At 41.9% G+C, this 23,550-nt stretch overlaps 4 pseudogenes; all 4 read left to right on the forward strand.

Annotated features, from left to right (window-relative positions):
* The first annotated feature begins 718 nt into the window (after positions 1-718).
* LOC140377295 (uncharacterized) lies at positions 719-2,144 on the forward strand (annotated as a pseudogene).
* A 110-nt stretch (positions 2,145-2,254) lies between these two features.
* LOC140377296 (uncharacterized) lies at positions 2,255-3,384 on the forward strand (annotated as a pseudogene).
* A 211-nt stretch (positions 3,385-3,595) lies between these two features.
* On the forward strand, positions 3,596-4,452 carry LOC140377298 (ATP-dependent DNA helicase PIF1-like; annotated as a pseudogene).
* A 12,066-nt stretch (positions 4,453-16,518) lies between these two features.
* LOC140377299 (cell adhesion molecule CEACAM6-like) lies at positions 16,519-21,467 on the forward strand (annotated as a pseudogene).
* Positions 21,468-23,550: the final 2,083 nt, after the last annotated feature.

A 23,550-nucleotide genomic window follows, 5' to 3' on the forward strand; every position in this document is an offset into this window, starting at 1 on the left:
ACTATCCTCTTCTTCTTCTGACTACTTATGCTATCAAACAATATTTATTTTTTTATTCCACTTGCAAACTGTTCACCGCCTTCTTTTCTTTCTCTCACTCCTGCGGACCTGTGGACCCAGATGCCCCTCCCCTGGTGAAGTGGTCCCTGCCCTGTGTGGACGGTCCCTCATCTGCCTGAGGAGTGGGTCCAGCTCCAGTCTCCTCGTGTCCGTCTGTGAGAGTCGGATCTCTCCTTCACTGGAACTCCTCCAGGTTTCTACGCTTTTTTCCCAAAGAGGTTTTTTTTTTGTAGTTTTTCCTGGCCGAGAAGGAGAGTCTAAGGACAGAGGACCCTGGGACATCGTCCCTCGCCACCACGGACATTGCTTAATCCGTTTTTCACTGTCGCCCTCAGAGGCAACTGTTGTTGTGATTTTGGGCCTTACAAAAATAAATTGATTTGATTTGATTTGATTTGACGTTAACGTAGCGGCTAAGGGTACGGGAGCAGACGTTAACGTAGCGGCTAAGGGTACGGGAGCAGACGTTAACGTAGCGGCTAAGGGTACGGGAGCAGACGTTAACGTAGCGGCTAAGGGTACGAGAGCAGACGTTAACGTAGCGGCTAAGGGTACGGGAGCAGACGTTAACGTAGCGGCTAAGGGTACGGGAGCAGACGTTAACGTAGCGGCTAAGGGTACGGGAGCAGACGTTAACGTAGCGGACATTATTGAAGTAATGGTAAATTGGGTGGAGCAGGATCCTGCAGAAGAATTAGATGAGCTTGTCCATGATCGACAGCGGCACTGCATGTACCAGGACACATTCTTCATGCCTGTTGATATAACTCAGGAGGCTCTTGATAACTTTTTTGAGGGTGTTTTAGATTTAGCTCCGGCTGAGGGTAACAGCCCGGTAAGTTTGTTAAAGGATAAAGAAGATGAAGCTAAATGCTTTTCAAAAGAGTTTCTCTTTGAAGGCGATACATTTCATACCCCTCGGAAAACACGTTTAACCTTGTGCCGATATTTCGTTAACAGACTATTGCATGTGGATGGCAGGTTTGCAGAAAATGTTAAGTTTTTCTTTGTGGCATTATACATGTTGGAAGTTGAGCAGGTTGTGTGCCCATAGCTTTGCGAAAAGCGACATTCCGGTCATGGTATTGCTGCTTTACAGGAATTACTACAGTTTGATAACGGTTATCGCTTTATGACACCTATAAGAGGAACGCCGCCCTTCTTGCAGTCGGCACACTTTTTTTTGTTGTATTCATTCGTCAGCTCGGTATTCCGTGGTGGTTTTGCTCCTTTAGTTCTGCAGATCTCCGGTGGCCAAGCCTCTTGAAAACACTCTTAAAGCAGGAAGGTTGGACCCGGAGGGTGCAGATTTGGACTGGGCTGAGAGATGTGACCTTTTGCATCGTCACCCTGTAACCGCGGCTTGCATGTTTGACTCCCGTTGGCACAGATTTTTACATAAAGTTATTATGTCACCAGCTCAACCATCAATAAAGTCATAGATTATTTCTATTGCATAGAATTCCAGCAGAGGGCAAGTCCACACTGTCACCGTCTCATTGGATAGACCAGGCTCTGAAACTTGGGGTAAACTCTGACCGGGAGGTCTTTACGTTTGTGGATAAATAAGTCACCTGTAAACGGCCCTCAAACCCACATCTATTGGAAAAAGTTACTTTGGTGCAGCAGCAGTCCAAAAGTCACTCCAAACGTGTAGTAAAGGTAAAAAGGTGTGCTGTTTAAATTTCCCCTGCCCAATATTGATGCGTACGTTCATCAAACAGCTGAATCTGTCCCACTTGTTACAAGGGAACAAGCTGAAGTTATTATGGCTGCGCTTAAGAAGGGTTAGGGTTCTTGACGAACATAACCTGTCTCTTAGTGCTCAGGAATTGTTTGCATCCTTTGGGTTATCACAGTGTGTACGGCGTTTTAGGCGGACACACACACAGTTTCAGACAGGGAACTCGACAAAGTCTGGATTAATAATTACAACGAGAAGTTATTCATTTGCTGGAATGCCAATATGGACATCCAGTTTGTTATAGATGCGTGGGCTTGTGTTGTGTACATTATTTCATAAATTTCTTGGTCTGGAAGTGAAATGTGTTTGCTCTTAAGTTGTGCACAAAATAGGCTTCTAAAGGTAATCTTAGAGCAAAATGTTAGTCATCTTCATAATCGAGATGGTCTGCGCAGGAAGCTGTCTATCGTGTAACAGGGATTCATTCCAACAGGCGATAATATAGTTCACATGAGCAGAGCCATAAGGGAAATAGATGAGGAAATAGATGAGGAAATAGATGAGGAAAGGCCGGACGATATTTGGATGAGAAACACTATTGATCGTTACTTGGGTAGACCACATAACGAGACCTTTAATGACATGTGCATTATGACATTCTTATCCGAGTATCGCTTACTCAGTCTGACAAATGTAAAAAAATCTATTATGTTACAAAATCATTTGGGTGCAATTATTAACAGAACACGGACCAAGCCTGCAGTTTTTCATTATGCACGGTTTTCTGAGACTAAAGTTAGAGTTATTTCATCAAAGTATCCTTCAGTTATTCCTGCCATATCGCATTGAGGGTGACCTTAAGCCGCCTCCGTATGATACGTTTGAGGAATTTTATAAAAACTGTGAAGTTCGTTTGAGTGACAGGTCCCTACATACAGTTAAATCGATTGTTGATTCAAATAGGCGTTGCTTTGAACTTGCGGCTGAGGACCTGGAGGAGGTCCAGGAGCAGATGGACGGTGATGACGTCTTAGAGGATGCAAGGAGGAGAACAGAGAGATGATGCAGGGAGTCAACTCTGAGCATGAGCAAGAGCCCATTCCCGACTTGGCCGTGAGCAATCAGCAAATTGGTCATGTGGAGAAAGCAAATGTCATGAGTCGTAAAGAGGGTCTTTCCCTTGTGAGAAAAATACAGCAATTTAAGCAAGAACCCTGACCCATTACACGTTTTTATTACGGGTGGAGCAGGCACTGGGAAAAGTCACCTGATTAGAGCGATTCAATATGAGGCGTCTCGGTTATTGGCTCCTACGTGCCAGAGTCCTGATAATGTCAGCATTTTATTAACGGCTCCGACAGGGATAGCAGCATATAATTTACAGGCGGCTACTATCCATTCAACATTTAGTATCGGTACAAGTATTTCCCTCCCCTACACACCGCTGGGGGAGGAGAAGCTCAATACATTGCGTGCTAAATACGTTGATCTACAAATTGTAATATTGATGAAATATCTATGGTCGACAAAAAGATATTTACGTACATTCTCCATTTGGAAATTTGTCCATTATAGTTGTAAGGGATTTCTTTCAATTGTCACCAGTCATGGGTCATCCTCTGTACAAGGAAGAGGATTAGGAATAGATTTATTCAAAATTGCGGCACAATAGTGAGACAAAGCGATAAGACTCTTGCAGAGCTGCTAAACCGGCTCAAGAGGAACACACATGCTTGATGACGATCGAGCTTTATTACAAAGTCTTGAAACTAGTGAAGATCCTGACGTGTTGCACATTTTCACCAAAAACGAGTTTGTGTGAAATCATACTTTCAAAGTATTAAATCGAGTATGCGAGGAGACGATACCAGTCTGTGCGCGAGATTTTGGGTATGACAAAAAGACAGGGAATTAAAACAACTGAAAGGACATCTCCATAAGTCCAAACAAGCCAGTTTGGAGGAGACTTTAATCCTGGGGGTAAATGTAGGCGTTACGCTGTGTAAAAATGTAGATTTAGCCGACGGTCTAGTAAATGTGGCTTTGTTACACATATAGTTGAAAATCCACAGGAAAAGCTGTCTCCTTTAGCAATATATGTTAAATTTGACGACGATGGTGTAGGTGCGCAGAGAAGGAGGCAAACACGGACCGCTGCAGACCTGACTGGTTCTACCCGCATAGAACCAGAGGAGGAACATGCCAATAAAAGAGGCGAAAAGCGGCGGCAGTTTCCTCTAAAACTCGCGTGGGCGTGTACAGTACATAAAGTACAAGGTGTAACCGTCGATAAAGCCATAGTGTCTCTTAAGAAAGTATTTACGGCGGGTCATGCGTATGTGGCTCTTCGTCGTGTTAGGAGTTTAGAGGCTCTGATTATTCAAGACTTTAAAGAAGATGCCATTTATTGCAACAATGGCATCAGAGCGGCCCTTGAGAGCATGCCTCCCTTCATGGTCCAAAGTTTGCCCTGGCACTTGGAGGCACATGTTCTGACTTTCTTTTTCATGAATGTCCATGGTTTGGCTCGACATGTGTCAGATTTGGCTTCATGCACACAGCATTGGCGGCCTAACTGTAATGCTGTGGTAGAGACATGGTTAACTGTAGATTCATCTTTTCAAACTAGTCACATTTATTTCTTTCTAAATGCATTTATCCTCCAGAGCAGTGGTCATCCAGCTCGGTTTAGGGGGGCCCATCCGTGATCTGACACCTTGCTGTGGTGGATGGGCTTGGGTACTTTCATGATCCCAAGAGCTAAGAAGGGCAGGGGTCTACACCCCTGGCAGGTTCAACCATGCCGGACAGGTGAAGGGGGAGAAGGCAGACTAAGATCAGATCATCAAACTATGACTAATTTAATGACATTTACAAAGAAACTGATTTTTCCAAAGAATCTGTTTTACTAACTACCCCTTTTCCTCCTTTTTCAGGACACAAAGACAAGACCACTAGGTTAGGGTACCCTAACCCATCTACAACAGCCAACAACTGTCAATTGTAGTAGTTATAAGTACATGGAATACTTAATAATCAAATTAAGAAACATTGCCCATTTGTTTTGCTTTTCTTTCACCTTCACAACAATGTATTCTTTTCAAAGTATCAATGTACTGATTTGTAATTTATATTACCACTTTGCATCAAGTAGTTAATAAAAGACTAGTATAAAGTTCTTTGTCTCCTTTTCTTTCAGTACCAAAGTAACTCCATACAAAGTTGACCCATTGTTACTGTTACAAATGTGTCTATACGACCTGTAAAACAGTTGAACTAAATATCTTATTAAACTGTGGTGCTTCACTACAAAATGACAAAAGGTGAAGTGATTCACAATATGAAAGCCTCACTTATCCTGATCTTACCAGATTGAAGTCAGACAGAGGAAAATGAGGTGCATACTAGCTTACTCCTCATTTTAATGTATTGGGTAAAAGTGGACTAAGCGAGCTACCTTCTGGCACGGCCTTATGGACCTGATAGGCCCCTCGCCAGCTTGTGGCGCTCGGGCCAAATAATAAGAAACAGACAAAGAAAAATGGTAGCTAATGATAATCTCTCACATCGTGCTGTTTTTATTGCAGAATAGTTGTTGCATAGGAGAGTTGGATGACACAAAGTCAGTCCAGTGCGTTCTGCAAGGCCGACAGGAGCACTCAAGGTGTGGCAAGAGGCCGACAGGAGCACTCAAGGTGTGGCAAGAGGCCGACAGGAGCACTCAAGATGTGGCAAGGCTATTGAGACGTGTTTTATTCATTGTAGTGATGGCTAGAATTTGCTTTTAAATTTACAAATATCTAATTTATGTGAATATCAAAATCAAACAGTCTAAATTTCAGCTCAGACTTCAAATAACTGACAGTAATTCCAGTATTTCTGCCTGAAAGACATTTGACATTTGTGTTTGGATCATGGGTCTTGTTTGTATTTATTGTTAATGTATTATTATTATTATTATTATTATTATTATTATTATTATTATGGAGTTATTATGGATTACCCTTTTTAGGGTTTTTGGTTGTTTTGAAGTGAAATGTTTCATTTTGTTGGAATCTAAAGGCTGATGATCAATGTTGACTTACAAACAAGTGTCTGTGGGATTATAACTCCAAATGGAATATATCAGTCAATTAATAACTGTGCAAAACAGAAGATGTTAATGACAGTCCACTTGGACTCAGACATGCTGAGCGGCCGATTGTTGCTCTGACTCTATTTACCCTATTTGTCTTTCTTATGAGGGAAAATGTCATTTTCTTCACGCAACACAATTGGTTTAATGTCAGTGACTGTTTTTTTCTTTTCTTTGGATCTAATCAAACATTCATGACCACATATTTCAACATCAGTATCACAATCAACTTATTCGATTCACCGCTGAGTTCCCTGAAAACAAGCAGTTACAACGTGGACAATAATGAGTTATATAATCAGACTAGACTTATTATTTTAGGCCTATATTTATCTCTTTTTTATTATTATATTAACTACACCAAGATGTCAATATGATTTTGCTCTTTATTCACGTCACAACATGTCATTGACATACACATTACAAGTGAACGTAATCACAGAAAGAAACATGCACATTCTTGCATCATTACATATGGCACAAGCCACAGCTCCAACAACGGCTCACTTGACTTCAGTAACAAAGATAAGATAAGATAATCCTTTATTGTCCACACATGGGGAAATTTCATTGATACAACGCAGTAGATACAGAGGAAAACGACAGATCACAGAATATAGGAAGTTTAAAAAAACACTCTCAATAGAAGAACTCTTATAAACAAAAACTCCTATAGACAAAACCTCCCATTTCCCAACAAGGGATGGAGGGGAAAAATTAGGATGTCCGCCGGGATAACGTGACGATCTCCGGGTAAGACGATGGTTTTCCGCAGTTTCATGAGTTCCTCCTTTGTATAAACGCACCGGCGCCGATCCATACGGCGGCTGTGGCCGAGGAGCGCGGTGGGGCCGGTGGGGCCGGGGGGGCTAGCTCAGAGCTAGCGCACATCACGACGACACAACGAAAAACACTCAATAATCCAGCCGAACAAAGTCGAAACAAGTTGAATTAAGCGATTCCAGCGCGTGTCCCGATCGTACAACTAAAGTAGAAAAAATATTTACAAAATACAAAAGATAAAGCACATAAGTGTGAAAAAAGAGCGGAGCGTTGCACCGGGCTGCCAGCTGGACCGGCGCCTTTGTGACGTGCAGAAATAGGGAGGAAGGCTCGACGGCGGTGTGTCTGATGCCATGTTCTCCGTCCTGGGGTGAGCCATGCCCAAATGAACAAAAAACACCCAGTAAGTAGTACCGGGAGGGGAACAAACTAAAGAACTGAAAAAACAAAATCAAAATGATCAAAAACAACCTTTAAAGACCAAAAAACGATCTAAACCATGCAGCAAACCACTGCTCTCACACACCTGCTCTCACACACCTGCTCTCACACACCTGCTCTCACACACCTGCTCTCACACACCTGCTCTCACGCACCTGCTCTCACACACCACTGCTCTCACACACCTGCTCTCTGATATCTGCTCTCACGCACCTGCTCTCACACACCTGCTCTTACACACCTGCTCTGTGACACCTGCTCTCACGCACCTGCTCTCACGCACTTGCTCTCATACACCTGCTCTCACGCAGGTGGCACCTGCTCTCATGCACCTGCTCTCACGCACCTGCTCTCACACACCTGCTCTCACACACCTTCACTGTGGGCGTGTTCAGGGTGTAATCTATGTTTACGTCATTGGACACTCAGGAGTGTTGTGGAAAAATATAATCTGGCCCTTTGCTTTTCAATTTTCAAATTCTATCTTAATTGGATTTATTTCTAACACGGTCAACAGCCGGACACGACTCCTCTTGGCCTGGACATGTCCATGTCCGGACGTCCTGGAGTGACTAGGACGTCCCACGTTCTGTTTCAAACTAGGACAAAGCCAGCAAGACGTGTGAATTGAATTAATGCAAATGTTCTGTACTGTCTCCTTCCTGAAACCACTGTTTCTTTTATGTCCCATTTGCTCCTTGGTTCCTTTGTACCTGAGAGACCAGTGACCGGGAACTTCTGTGTGTGGTCATGTGACCTTCTGTGATTTGAGGAAGTGGACAGACGTGGGACGGGAGGACTTGGGAAACACAAATTTTGGGGAGCAGAAAAGAGACAGACGTGTGGACTCGGCCTTCCATGAGAATGAGTCCACACGAGTTTCTTTCTGGTTCAGCCACAAGTTTAAACAGTTTACTTTTGAAACGAGACAACTTGCTTCTTTGTCTTATCGAGAGATTTTTGCCACCACAGGAGGAACAGACAAGCTTTTCTTGTCAACTTGAATCTTTCAACCTAAAGAAAACCCTGCTCAAATGTAAGAGTCAATGTTTCAAGACACCTTTTGGGCTTTCTTTATCATTTGGCCATTTCCCCGCTTTTAGCCTGAATATTATTCTATTATTCCTATGTGTTTTGGCATAAAATACTCTGTTTCCATGAAATACATAGAAAATACCATATAGACACCACTTGTTTAGTCAAAATAAGTTTTTTTGTTTTGCATAAAATACTTTTTTTTTCCTTTTATATTTAAACAGGTAAATCATTTCAAAAAATGCTGACAACGCCTGGTATTTTTACATAAAATACAATGCAATGTTTTTCAGGTTTTATTTTAAATATTCTTTTTAAAAATATATATAAAACAGGTAAATTGTGTTGAAAATTGCTTTCAGCATCTGGTATTTTTAAATACTTTTTTTCCAAGCTTCAGAATATATTTTTGGGCCTAAAAAACTCTCTCAAAATGTACAAAAGTAGCAGGAGAGCAATGTTTTGCTTAGTTTTTGCTTAATATACTCTTTTTTTTTATTTTACACTCAATTGCTTCAAAAAATGCTTTCCGCACCTGGTATTTTTACGTACTTTTTACAAGTTTCAAAATATATATATTTTTTGCCTAAAATACTCTCAAATGTAAGTAGCAAGACAGTAAAGTTTGTTTTTTATTTTTTTGCCTAAAATACTCTCTCTCTATATATATTTTTTTACCCTCAATTGTTTAAAAAATGCTTTCAGCACCTGGTATTTTTTACATACTTTTAACAAGCTTCAAAATATTTTTGGGGCATAAAATGCTCGCTCAAAATGTACAAAAGTAGCAGGACAACAAGTTTTTTGCTTAAAATACTCTATTTTTTCTTTTACACTCAATTGTTTCAAAAAATGCTTTCAGCATCTGGTATTTTTACATACTTCAATTTTCAAAATATTTCTTTTGCATAAAATACTCTCTCATATGTACAAAAGTAGCAGGAGAGCAATGTTTTGTTTGTTTTTTGCTTAAAATACTCTTGTTTCGAAAAATGCGTTCATCTCTTTGTATTTTTGCATAAAATACTCTCTCAAATGTACAAAAGTAGCAGGACAACAAGGTTTAGTTTAGTTTTTTGCTTACAATACTCTTTTTCTTTTCTACTCAATTGTTTCAAAAAATGCTTTCAGCACCTGGTATTTTTTACATATGTAATAACCTGATGTTTTAATTATCAGGATATTTAATTTTGCATTTCATTGTACAATGCATAGGGCATTTGTAATATTATTTTTAAAATATGCATTTTGCATTGGGTTAAAATGTTCATTCATTGTGTTTCAACTTAACAGTTTTTTCAAGTTATATCTGCTTTTATTTTGGTTTTCTGCGCTCGTGTCTATCACGCACGAACGTGACGCAGAGCACGCGCAGAACAGGTGCACACAGAGAGACTCACAGAGAAGCCACGAGGAGCATGTAGTGATGAGCTGCGCTGCGCTGCTGAGGACTGTAACTCGCTTAAAAATGATTAAACTTGCTTAGAGCTGTGTGTCAATCGACCTGGTTAACTTCCCCTTGCGCCGGAGGACCGTGGAGGTCTTGTGTGTGTTCAAGGTGGTGAGTTTTGTACTATTTTGCCATGGATGTAGCTGACGGAGCTAAGCTAATGCTAAGCTAGGCTAAAGCTAAAGATGCTATCGCGTCTGTGCTGTTTATATCAGACCCAGTCGGGGGAGAGACGGCGTGACCACTGCAGATCTGCACTCACCTTCGTGAGGACGTCGAGGGAGTGGATTGCTGCGCCCATCTTTTCTCCTGGCTAGCTCGCCCATGGACTAAGACCAGTCGCTTTCATCAGTCGTAGTCTATCTCCATCCGAACCCTGCTCATAAATTGGAGTATCTAGCATTAAAGAGGGCAGTTGTCGACAAACTACATGATTACCTGTATGACACAAAGTTTGAAGTCCGAACAGATAACAATCCATTGACCTATGTGTTGATGTCGGCCAAATTGGATGCAACAGGTCACCGTTGGCTTGCGGCTTTGTCTACATATGATTTTAGTCTCAAGTACAGATCAGGAGTTCAAAACATTGACGCTGACGCTTTGTCAAGGCGCCCACATCCTGACCATAACCCTGAAAAACAATGGACAGACATCTCTGCAGATGGTGTCAGAGCAATGTGTCAAACATCAAATGCATCAAAGACAAATACTTTTCTTGTTTAATACAATATATTAATAAGTACTACGGTGTGTCTTTTTGTACATTAACACTTCTGGGAAGCCTGATTTAAATAGTTTTCTACAGTGAGGATCATACTTCTAACCTAGATGGTTTTATACATTAAATTTGAGTTTAAAGGGGTTCTATCGGAATGTATTATTACCTCTTTATTTTAAGCCGGTTGGTAAGAGGGTTACACATACTTTTAACAAGCTTCAAAATATTTTTGGGGCATAAAATACTCGCTCAAAATGTACAAAAGTAGCAGGACAGCAATGTTTTTCAGGGTTTCTTTTGGTCATAAACACTCGTTTTTTCATAAAACAGGTAAATTGTGTTGAAAATTGCTTTCAGCACCTGGTATTTTTACATAATTTTTTACAAGTTTCAGAATATATTTTTGGGCATAAAATACTCTAAATGTACAAAAGTAGCAGGACAGCTCCCTCTGCTGTCCATATTCTAAATAACAGTTTGTACAAAAATGTGTCTGACCGTGGCCAATCCAGTTACAAGTCTACCCGGAGACATTTTGAGTTATTCACAGATTCTGAAAGTGTGAATTCAAAGCTATACAATGATGTCTCACTCATGTAGATCTGATAATATTTGAGTAAGTTGTGGTCATTTGAATGTAAACAACTCTCAAACCCATTCACTGAGAAAACGGCTTCCAAAGTTTCTCACCTGAGTGAGCCCAGAGTCACAGGGGGCGGGGCTCATTTGTATCTCATTGAGATAAGCCCTCCCCCCTGTCACACTGACACCACCTCCCCCTACAGCTGTCACTCAAGACTCAAGAGGAGTGTTGTTATTGATGGTAACTGGACTTGAATTAGAATTAGAAGTTACTGTATTAAAATGGAAATACTTGGATTACAAAAGGCCCTGAATAGAATCAAAGAATCAGAATCAGAATAGGGTTCATTGCATTTGTCGATAAACATAATTCACAGGTGATTCAGTGCAACACAAACAACCAAAGATAATATAAGATAAGAGCCTTTAATGTTACAACGCAGTAGATACAGGGGGAAAGGACAGTAACTTATAGGAAGTTTAAAAAACACTCTTAATAGAAGAACTCTTATAAACAGATGCCAGGGCCAGGTATACGAACTGCAACGGGTCCATGGCTTTGAATATATGAGATATGAGATAATAGATATGATATGTACACCACCAGAGTCCAATTACATCAGAGATCACATCCTCATCCTCTTCTTCGTCTGTGCACTCTTCTGTGCTGTGACTCTCGGCTCTTGGCATCAAAGCTGTAAACAAATAACAGGACATTTAAGAAATGGCTAACTATTTCACATAAAACACTCATTAACTATTTCTTTTTTTTTAACACAATGTGAGAGTTTCAATATAAATACCTGAAGTGCTGATAACTCTTGATCTTTGGAAGCCGTCTGAAGAAGGGACTCAGATGCTTCTGCCAGTCCAAGTTCTTGACAAACACTTTGCCATCCGCCGTTCCAACAAGCTGTGGGATATTGAGGTGAGACTCAGGAGAGCTGTTTTCCACTACCTGATGACAAGGGCGACAATGTAAAAAAATGAGAACAGAAGAAACATATCTTAAGCAGAGAGCAGCACTGAAGTTTTGCCAGGCTAATGTTTACACATTACAGTAGTCAAATCATATAAACTCAAAGTGTCAACCCTGGTCTTCATGTATGCTCGCTTGATAATCTGATGATCTGTGCGTGGCCTGCAGCTTCTGATGTGTGGGTGAAGCTGTTTCCACAGTGATCTGAAGCTTGATGTACAAACTGCAGGCTCACCTGAAAAACAGATGTTGCTTATGGTTAATTATACTCTAATCATTAAAACATGAAAATCACCAAAATAATGTTTTACACTTACCACGCTCCTTAGCAGACTTCACGTAGAGACAGGTCATGTCAGTCAGGGTGTCTTTGCCAATTCTGAAAAGGGGGATAAAAGGATTAGGGTTAACAGTAATATGGGAATAACACGCTTCACAGATAACAGTTCACATTGTGACGTTAACGGTGTATTTAAGATGCAAAACGCGGAGATATTGGGACATCTGCCCTCGGCTAGCGGGGCTAGCTAGCTCACTTGAGATAACACGGCTCGTAAAAGCAAAACACTTGCAGAACAGCACACCAAAACATAAACATACACTCGAGTTTAAAACCGGCGCACATTAAAGTGATTAAAAGCGGGTGTTTTAGTCGCAAAGCTTACCTGGTTCAGCCGTCCTGTTGTCTCTCCCAACACCGTGCACAGAGAGACACACAGGAAGCTGATAATGGCCTGGCAAGCGCGTGATTGGTTCGAGTGACGCAGTGCGTGCGTGACGTGCAACGTACGTAAGCCACGTGACCAGAAGTGGTATCGGGAGTTGTAGTTTTTTTCTCTTCCCCCGCCGAAAAATAACCCGATAACATAGCAAAGTTTAGCTTACAACTTAGCTCCGAATAGCTGCGTTTAGCTCCGGGCTGTGGCGCTAACAGCCGGTTTAGCACCATAAAACACACACAAAGCACGACCCACACAACCCACGGGCCAACCCACGCCGAAAAATAACCCGATAACATGGTGATAACAGCAAGTAGTCACATTAAGCCCGTATTGCAGAGTGCACTGAAGCAACATGTTAGCTTAGCATTAGCTCCACCAGAGCAGACAAGTAAGATTCTAAAGTGATCACGAGACCGCCTTAAAACACAGCGTTAAAGCAATAATTTAGTAGTAAAGTAAAAGTGTACCTGAGTAAACAGTTCCGTTGCGATGTAGTCCAGGAAATGTAAGCTCTGAAGACTGTGCTCTGCAGACGGTCTGGAGGAATGAGAGGAAAACACGGAGCAGCAGCTGCCATGAGGATCACAGCTGATTGGTGGAAAATGTAAACAATACGTTGGCTAGAAAAAGGTGACGCCCCCCAGGAGAGCAGGAAAAAGACCCGAAAACACCACATTTTTAACAGCTTAATGTATACGTTTAAGACAACCAATAGTGTTATCTGAAGCACACAGGGGCTTATTCATAACTTCAACTAGCACATTCTGCAAAAAAATGAAAATCACAAATTTGGGGAAAAAAAGTAAAATGCTGTTTTTCTCAGTTTCACCGAGGCCGACATGGTCCGACAATTGCCGTGGCGAGTCACATATACTCAGACGTCGTCGGCAGGATTCGAACTGGCGCAGGGTTAAAGTTGTGGCACACCGTAAATTACTTTAGAGCAGGTGAGGAGCTCTGGTTTACATGAACAAATTGGAACCTATCAGATAAATAGGATTTAAACCAGCTGAGGGCGGGGCCTCTGAGGGCGGGGCCTCCAACACCTACATCACATTCTAACCTCTGCAGTAGAATGTTGTGGTCAATGGTGTCAAACGCTGCGCTGAGGTCCAACAGAACCAGGACTGAGACCAGTCCATCATCAGCGGCTAATAACAAATCATTTGTGACTTTAACTAGTGCAGTTTCAGTGCTGTGGTGGGCTCTGAACCCTGCTGTGGTGGGCTCTGAACCCTGCTGTGGTGGGCTCTGGACCCTGCTGTGGTGGGCTCTGAACCCTGACTGGAAAACTTCAAATAAGTTATTGTCCTGCAGGTGGCGACAAAGCTGTTTTACTACAACTTTTTCAAGGATTTTAGAGACAAAGGGAAGATTATAAATAGGTCTGTAGTTTAACAATAGGTCGGGATCTAGATGAGTCTTTTTCAGAAGAGGTTTAATGACGTCATGTTTGAAGGACTGTGGAACATAAGCACTTTCTACTGAAGTATTTATTATATTAAGAATAGGGTCTATAATTAGGGGGAGAATGTCTTTGAGGAGCTTGGAATGGGGTCTAGGACACAAGTGGAGCTTTTAGAGGACATAAGGGCTGAAGTTCTCTCTCTTAATCAACAGCTGTGAACCTTTCTAAGTTTACAGGTGGATTTATATGGGACGTTAGTTTTACAGCTTGGGCTAGTTCAGGACTTTTTTGATCGGGACGCCGAAAATCAAATTTTGTGCAAAATTATTTTTTTCTTCCAAAAAGTAAAATTTCCACGGACCATGTACAATTTCATTTCACTCTGTAAGGTAAGAATGAAATGGAAATGTCAGAGATTGAGATTTTCCCGTTGGAGGTTTATGCAAAATTTCAAACATTTTCAACAACGTTACATTTTTACATCCTATATACAATTTGATTTCACTCTGTAGGGGGTGCTATCATGGCCCTTTTCTTAACTATGAGCAGGTCCAGGCTTGAAAGTCTATGAACCAATTTAAATTTGGGCAAAATCGGACTTGGGATGAGCAAATGGGAGAAATTTTGTTAATGATAAATTGTCTTTGTCGGACAAATTTGCACCTGCGCCGCACAAATACATTGTATTATTGAAATGTGGATACCTTTTGATGCCACACTCCTGAAGATGATTTCCCCCAAATTTGAGCTTGATCAGGCAATCGCCCAAAGAAGAGTTTGTTAAAGTGTGAAGCGTAAACATTTGGACATTTCAGAGATTTTGTACAAGGGCTATTAAGCCATTAACTTTCGACATTAAAGTCATAATCGTATGAGATGAAAGTCAAAGTCAAAAAGTTGTAATTTAACAAGAATAAAGTCATGAATTTATGAGAACAAAGTTGTAGTTTAGGGGCCGGTTTAGGGGCTCTGAATGTTCTGATTCAAAGTGACATGAGCAGTTCACTTTCAGCACGCCAGGACGCAAATGAACGGGCTTGGATGAGTTGACAGTTTAGAACTACACAAAAGCCTGCAATAGATGTTAAAGTGTTTCCTGGCCTTTAAAACAATGTCTTACGTGTGTGCTGATTACAAGACAAGACACTGCAGTTTATCAGCGCCAGGACAGGAGGAGACGCCTCTGTGTTATATTCACACATGTTCTGCTCCTCTAAGTTGTTTTTCTACCTGGGCACTTTGCGCACAATCACAATTCTTACTCATGGTGTGCACTTACGTTTTATGCACCGATTCTAACCTTTTTGTCGTCCCTTGGACAAACTCAGTAAAAACACACGGAACACAAAACAGCTGTTTGCTGTCTGCGCTTCCTCTCAGATCCTCCTGTCTAACGCTTGGATCGTGTTTGGCACAGCCAAAAAGCGATATGTTTTACGCACACGCCATCATCCATACAAGTCATTCCACCTCCTATAGCCGAGTAACACAAGTACAACCTGATATACCCATGTAGCCCAGGCTGATGACTACAATGAGAGGATACTATAAAGCTCCAACAACACAAGTGCACCCAAGACCGGAGTACGTCATTTTACACATCAATCCTTGTTAACTGTGAGGCACTGCAGCTCCACCAGCCGTAGTGCTCTGATATAAAACCTATGCAACAAAAAACTTATATGAACAGTGACTTTGTACAAAGTTTAGGAGGTTGAAGAGGCAGATGTCGAGGGAGCAGATTATTGGTGAAAATGGTCCGAGACTCCCTCGTCTTCTGTGGCTCTGAGTGCGGTCAGTGTCCTACCCAGTGTCCAGGACCTGAGCCATGCGCAGGCCATTAACCAGAAGGACATGGGGACACTGCACCTGGGAAATGATTGTATGTGATGTCTGAAAGGCCAGCATTATAAAGATCAACATCTATTGTGGGCTTTGTGTAAACTTTTAACCAATCCAAGTCCATTTGCGTCCTGGCCGTGGTGCTGAAAGTGAAAGTAAACTTTAATGTCGAAATGTAATTACTTTATTCTCTTAGTGCCCCTTTTTTTTGTTTTGGATTTACCCTTATACTTTGTTGTAATTTTGCGATTTTCACAGTACGATAAAATTGGATGTTTCTCTTATTGCTACGGCTACACAGTAAAAAATATGGCATGGGTCCAATTGGCTTTTTTGATTGGGACGCCAACATTGAATTTTGGGCAAAATCTTGAACATTTTTGTAAAAAAAAAAAAATCCCCACTATATATACATTTAAATGTCACGCTATTGCGGGGACGCTATCGCACACATTTAGATTTTTTTTCACAATACACAAGTCCGAGCTTGAAAGTTGATAACTGATTCAAATTTGGTCCAAATTGCACTCGTTTTGCGCAAATGGGAGCAATTTTTTAATTAGCAAAATTTCAAAATGCGGTGTAGAGCATGTAAGCTGTGAGTCCAGACTACTGCAGAGTGATATTGCCTTTAAACACCTCTCTCATTTACTTCTCACACAGAGTTCAGTTTCCTGAGGCTTTGGATGCAACGCAAACTACAAAAATGGGACTCTTCACATTCTGTGTTGTTGCTATTGCCTTCACAGGTAGGAAAAAGTACATTTAACTTTAGTTTTCCACCAACACGTAATCACAACATTTAACCAAAGGTATATTAAAAACGAACAAGCAGTTTGTCTTTATATGTTAAAGGAAAAACATTTTTAACCTTGAGTTTATGAATACGATGTTGAGTTTATGAATATGATGTCACATGCCTGAATGTTTTTGTGTTTAATTATGATTCCAGGTTTAGTGTCAGGAGGTGGTGTGTTTCCTGATTCTGTGGAAGCAGCTGTTGGAGGCACAGTCATGTTCACCACATCAATTCCTCCAACACAAACACCTTTTTTTTAGAATGTAATGGGATTTTGAACATATTGATATAGTCGACACACAGCGTGATGGCATTTATCCAAAGTATAAAGACAGGGTCACTCTGTTCAACTCTACTGGATCTCTGGAGCTCAGGAACGTGACTTTTGATGACGCTGGACAGTACCAAGTGGCTATTGAACTAACACAATTATCTAAAAGAAAAGGGAAAGCAAAACTGAAAGTTTATGGTAATTGTTTTATTATGATGTAAATGTATGCATGTAAAACTACACACATTTGAATCTCATATAAGCACCATATATGAAACATTACAATTGATTTGGATTCAAATGATTTTGTAATTAAATTGAATCTATTTTATTTGTTTATTCATATATAGAATAAAATAGATTCAATTTAATTAAAAAAAAAAAAAAATCTGTATATTCATACATCCGCGACCCCGAAAGGGAACAAGCGGTAGAAAATGGATGGATGGATGGATATTCATATATATCTGTATATTATTCTTACAACATCTTCAGGTTAATGATGAGGTTAATGATAGTTTTATGAAAAATACAAACGTTATAGAACAGTAATCTATATAAAATCCTTAATCCCAAATCCACCTCCCTGGGGCCCTAATTTAGATGCTGAGCCCTGTAGGTTGGGAGTCACTGCTCAAGGTGAAAGTGGGTTGGCACAGGCTTATATGATCGCCATGGCATTCATTCTCTTATTGTATGTTGATTAAATGACTCTGTCTCTCCTCCCACAGAGCGAGTGTCTGATGCGAGAGTCACAGTCAGCAGCTCAGACTCGGTGGAGTTCATCAGTTCTGTGACTCTGTCGTGCTCTGCCTCTGGCCTCTCTCTGTCTTTCCTCTGGTTAAATGGCAGTGATGAAGTCACAGCCAGTGACAAGAGTGAATCTCACTGATGGAGGCGCAACTCTCACTATAGCCACTGTGAGGCGCTCTGACCAGGGACCATTCAGATGTAAAGTGTCTAATCCTGTCAGTAGCAGCACCAGTGATCCTGCAGAACTCTCCATCAGCTGTGAGTGAATGATGTCTACTGTTAATCACATTCACGACTCTCCACATTTAACTTTATTCAATGTTTTCTTCCTTCAGACGGACCTGATGATGTCATTTTGAAGACCTCTCCACAAATCGATGACTTTGAGGAAGGCTCAGACGTCCTTATGTCCTGCTCAGCTGACTCTAGACCTGCAGCTCAGTTTCAATGGCTTTTTAATGGAGAGCTGTTGTCTTTTACTGGAGCACAGTTAGAACTGATGAAGATCCAGATGAACCAGAGTGGAGACTACAGCTGTCAGGCTTTCAAGAGCAAAACTCACAGATACACAACTTCTGAGCCTGGACTCATCTCTGTGTTGAGTAAGAGCAGTGTCTTTTATCCATAAGATTTGTCTGTTGAACGTATCTTCATAATTTGCCTTCATGCCATGTCCTTTAAAATGTCAAAAGACAAATATTTATTACGTTTGCAATATTTACTGTAACTAATCTAACATCTTCAGTGAGGAAATCTTTGTGATATTTAGTTTTTCTTCCACAGAGAGAATAATGAATATTTCTGTCGAGTCATCGTCCAATCAGCCGATGGAAGGCTCCTCAGTGAATATAATCTGTGATGCCTCTGGCTCCATCTTCAGCAGAAAGTGGTTGAAGGAGCTAAAGCCTTCTGAAAACATTGTATCTTATGAACAAAAACAAGTGTTGTCTTCTAACCCTTTAAGCGCCAAAGTCGCAGAAATGCGACTTTACCGTACAAGGAAATTAATGAAATAATAGTAGAAAATGAATCACTTCAGTCATTGGTCGGTTCGGTGCAACTTCCCTTTATTAGCCAGGTATGATCCAGGGCAGATCCGGTAAGGAAAAAAATGGCTGGAGGAAGTACACGTGGCATGCAATTTACAGCAGATTCTGACTCTGAAGGGTATTATCTCCCCGAGAGTGACGATGGATTTCCAAGTGGAGATGAAGGGACTTCGAAACAACGGACAGGTGCAAAGGACAGACGGAGGCGAGGAACCAGTGGAACCAGTGGCTGCAGTAAAACTTGCCCGGTGGATGAGAGCTGGGACATGCTGAGAGAGGTCGAGGTATTTGAGGCATGGATCAAACCTTTTGAAGACCCAGTTGGCTACACAGGAGAGATGGATCTGACGGATGCTAATCCATTTGATATTCTGTCACTCTTTCTGACCGATCAGTTTTGGACTTTCATTACTGATGAGACAAATATATATGCACATCAGTGTATGGCACCTATGATTCTGAAGCCACATTCAAGATTTCTTGAGTGGTATGATGTATCAGTCACCGAAATGAAAGCTTTCTTCGCTTTGCATCTCTCCATGGGCCTTGTTGAGAAACCTGAAATCGAGGATTACTGGGGAACATTTTGGCTTACACAAACGCCTGGATTTGGAAATGTAATGTCAAGAAACAGATTTGAAATCATTCTTTCGTTCTTTCATTTTGTCAACAATAATGATTATGTGAGAACAGGCGAGCCCGGGCACGATAAACTGTTCAAAGTCCGCCCAATAATAGATTTGATTATTCCCAAATTTGCAGCAGTTTACAGTCCAATCAAGGAGCTTTCTTTAGATGAAATGACAATAGCTTTCAAGGGGAGATCTTCACTAAAATGTTACTCTCCGAATAAACCTGACAAATATGGCTATAGAGTGTATGCCCTGAGTGAAAGCTGTTCAGGGTATGTTTTGCGCTGGTCAATGCACACTGGACAGTACAAAAAGAATGTCATGCTGTCATTTGGATATGTAAAAGTGCAGGGTACCTTGACCCTGGATGGACATCTTTTCTGGGATGGCTCTCTCCTTTCTTCACTGCTTTCTCCACAACCTGCCTGGCACCAATGATGGATGTATAAGTTGGAAAAATAAAAAAATGAAAAAAATACATAATAAATACCGTGTTTGTCATCATTTGGTCAGAACTTGTAATCAGGGCCCGAGTTTGAAGATGTGAGCAAAAGGGGTGAAAATGGGTTAAAATGTGAAAAAACACCAAAATGAGCAAAATGAAATAATCCCCCATCATCAGTGCACTGTTTGCCCCCAGAAAAGCACTCCCCTGGGGCCTGGAGGTGAAATGACTCCCAGTCCAGAGTTCACTATACCTCTGTGGGACTTCGAAAAATTACAGTCAGAGTCCAGCCAAGTATATTAGGGCTGCCGCTATCGATTATTTTAGTAATCGATTAATCGGTAATTTTTTTTTGTACAATCCGTAAACCATTTAAAAGCATATTAAATCTTTTTTTGAATAAACGTTATAGTTCATTGTAATAAACAAATAACAAATTGAGTTTCACATTTTATTCTTAATTTCACATAAGTTTGTCCCCAAAACAGCAACATTTCACTTCACCAGTCCAAGTGTTCTGTTTGAACATAAAGAATATATAAAGAAAATATATAAAGGGCTAATTCACTTGTCACCAGACTGTTTGTAACAGTTATAGTATGAATTAATTTGCGTTTCTGTCACATAACTTAAAATAAGACATTAGTTTGTAAAACATTGTGTGTGGGACAGTGATGCTGGTGTTTGGAGCGGTGGCTCTACATTTTGCATTTTGTCACTTTACAGCGTTGGCTCCGTGTCATCGCGGTCTTTCTGTTTCACATCAGATTATTACAACACGGTCGTGCTCCTCCTGCTGTTTCCATAGATGTATTGGCTGTTTCAAGGCGTGGCAGACGAGCGTGTGGCATGTTTGAAACGTACGAGTGTGACTGGGAAGCAGAGTGTGGAGCGGGTGTGGAGCGGGGGGTCCGCGGAGGCTGGGGCGGGCGGGGCGCTGAACTAGTGGTGGTTGCTTGGGGCAGCTCGCGGCACCTGCTCTTTTACACAACCAAACTCTTCCCGGTCGCACCTATAATAGATCCATGAGTCGCACTAGTGAGTTTAAAACACGCCGCTCTCTCTGTTTTGCTTCAGCTGCTTCAGGAAGAAGCTCGGTGGGAAACAAAAGCGCCACAAGTCGTTCCGTGCGCTCCGCGCGCCACAGATTCACGTGTTTTTAATAAAATATGTAAATTAAACGAAGCATCAAATCAATGAAATAATAATCAAAGCTTTTTTGTAATCGAATTATTCGATTAACTCGAATAATCGTTGCAGCCCTAAAGTATATGGTACTCTGGATTTCAAGTGCCGTTTTTTTCAGCTTTTGGCGATTGAAATTGGTACAAAACATGGTTCTGCGTGTACCGGACAAGGAGCTTGGTTGATGAGCACACAAGACCCGCCATCGTAGGGCCCCGTTCTGGTTTTATCCAGCTTCGAAAGCTCCTGCGCTCTGCGGGTTTGACTCAACACTGCTGGGGTTTGCTCCGGCTCAACCTCATGCCGGAGACATAGAAAGCGAGGCCAAGACTCCCTGTCTCACCTAGGTGCTCTCCCACGGAGGCCCCACCGCCCGGGTGGAGGTTTTGCGGGCAGCGGTGCCCGCTCCTCCCGCCCCCCAGCGCGGAGGGCTGGCTCCGGCAGACACGGTTTCTCGAACCCCTCCTAAGAGCTTTCCCTCAGCCTGGTGAGCTCGACCTGTTGCAAAAAGCCTCCAGGCGCCCGTCATCCCATGGCCCTCCCCCCGTTCGCGGTAAGGGGGTGGCCGGCTGCCGGAAAGGGAGCTCCTCCGGGGCTCTCCTCTGGCGCGCCACCGAGGGCTACCTGGTTGATCCTGCCAGTAGCATATGCTTGTCTCAAAGATTAAGCCATGCAAGTCTAAGTACACACGGCCGGTACAGTGAAACTGCGAATGGCTCATTAAATCAGTTATGGTTCCTTTGATCGCTCTACCGTTACTTGGATAACTGTGGCAATTCTAGAGCTAATACATGCAAACGAGCGCTGACCTCCGGGGATGCGTGCATTTATCAGACCCAAAACCCATGCGGGGTTGCCCCTCGGGGCTCCCCGCTCGCTTTGGTGACTCTAGATAACCTCGAGCCGATCGCTGGCCCTCGTGGCGGCGACGTCTCATTCGAATGTCTGCCCTATCAACTTTCGATGGTACTTTCTGTGGCTACCATGGTGACCACGGGTAACGGGGAATCAGGGTTCGATTCCGGAGAGGGAGCCTGAGAAACGGCTACCACAAACCCAGACAGGACAGAGAGGAGGAGAGGAGAGAGGAGAGGGAGAGAGGAGGAGAGGGAGAGAGGAAGAGAGGAGGAGAGGGTGAGAGGAGGTGAGGGAGAGAGGAGGAGAGGGAGAGAGGAGGAGAGGAAGAGAGGAGGAGAGGGAGAGAGGAGGTGAGGGAGAGAGGAAGAGAGGGAGAGAGGAGGAGAGGGAGAGAGGAGGAGAGGAAGAGAGGAAGAGAGGAGGACAGCTGTAGGGGGAGGTGCTGTCAGTGTGACAGGGGGGAGGGCTTATCTCAATGAGATGCAAATGAGCCCCGCCCCCTGTGACTCTGGGCTCTCTCAGGTGAGAAACTTTGGAAGCCGTTTTCTCAGTGAAAGGTTTTGAGAGTTGTTTACATTCAAATGACCACAACTTACTCAAATATGATCAGATCTACATGAGTGAGACATCATTGTATAGCTTTGAATTCACACTTTCAGAATCTGTGAATAACTCAAAATGTCTCCGGGTAGACTTGTAACTGGTTTAGCCACGGTCAGTCACATATATATATATATATATATATATATATATATATATGTATATGTATATATATATATATATATGTATATATATATATATATATATATATATATATATATATATATTATTTTACACATTAACACTAATAAGAATATAAGATATTTCTGAATAAATTATAGTGTTTTCAGACACAAAAAATTGACGTAGTTGGCAGATTGACAGGGGGGGCGGCGTCCCAGCGCCCTTAATGGAACAGCCGCTGCTGTATTTAACAGGGATGAAAAGACGGCGGATACAGAGATAATGAGACAAACGCCAGGCTCCAGAATGCTAAGACGAGGAAATACGACAAAACGTACGTAGCGCTGGTTTCACTTGGTTTCACACGTGCTGGAGAAACGAGGAAAGACCAGTGTGTTTACTGTGTCTAAAATCATTTTATTGCACTTTTCTGTTACAGACTAAAAAATAATGCTAATAAAGTTATTCTTTGTTTTAATTCGACCTATATAGTTCTGTTCTCTTTTTTTTGTTGTTTTCTCTACTGTTAATAAGTCTGCAATGTTATGCAGAGGTCTAGCCTCATTATATTATAAGTACATCTAACACCATTGTTATTAGTCTGATAACAATTTTGTAGACAAATTATATGATTTATAGTGGCGGCAGAGAGTGGGGGGGCGCAAAGTGTTTTCTTCTTCCTGGGGGGGGGGGGGGGGGGGTGACAGAAAATAATTGAGAAGCACTGCTTTAGAGCAAGGGGAGGAGCTCTGGTTTACATGAACAAACTGGTACTTATCAGATAAATAGGATGTAAAGCAGCTGAGGGCGGGGCCTCTGAAGGCGGGGCCTCTGACACCTACATCACATTCTAACCTCTGCAGTAGAATGTTGTGGTCGATGGTGTCAAACGCTGAGGTCCAACAGGACAACTTCAACTTTTTCAAGGATTTTAGAGACAAAGGGAAGATTTGAAATAGGTCTGTAGTTTAACAATAGGTCGGGATCTAGATT

The sequence above is a fragment of the Eucyclogobius newberryi genome, unplaced genomic scaffold (genome assembly GCF_026437365.1).
Source record: "Eucyclogobius newberryi isolate DKJ021-1_F unplaced genomic scaffold, fEucNew1.0.hap1 SCAF_4, whole genome shotgun sequence".
Classification (NCBI taxonomy): domain Eukaryota; kingdom Metazoa; phylum Chordata; class Actinopteri; order Gobiiformes; family Gobiidae; genus Eucyclogobius; species Eucyclogobius newberryi.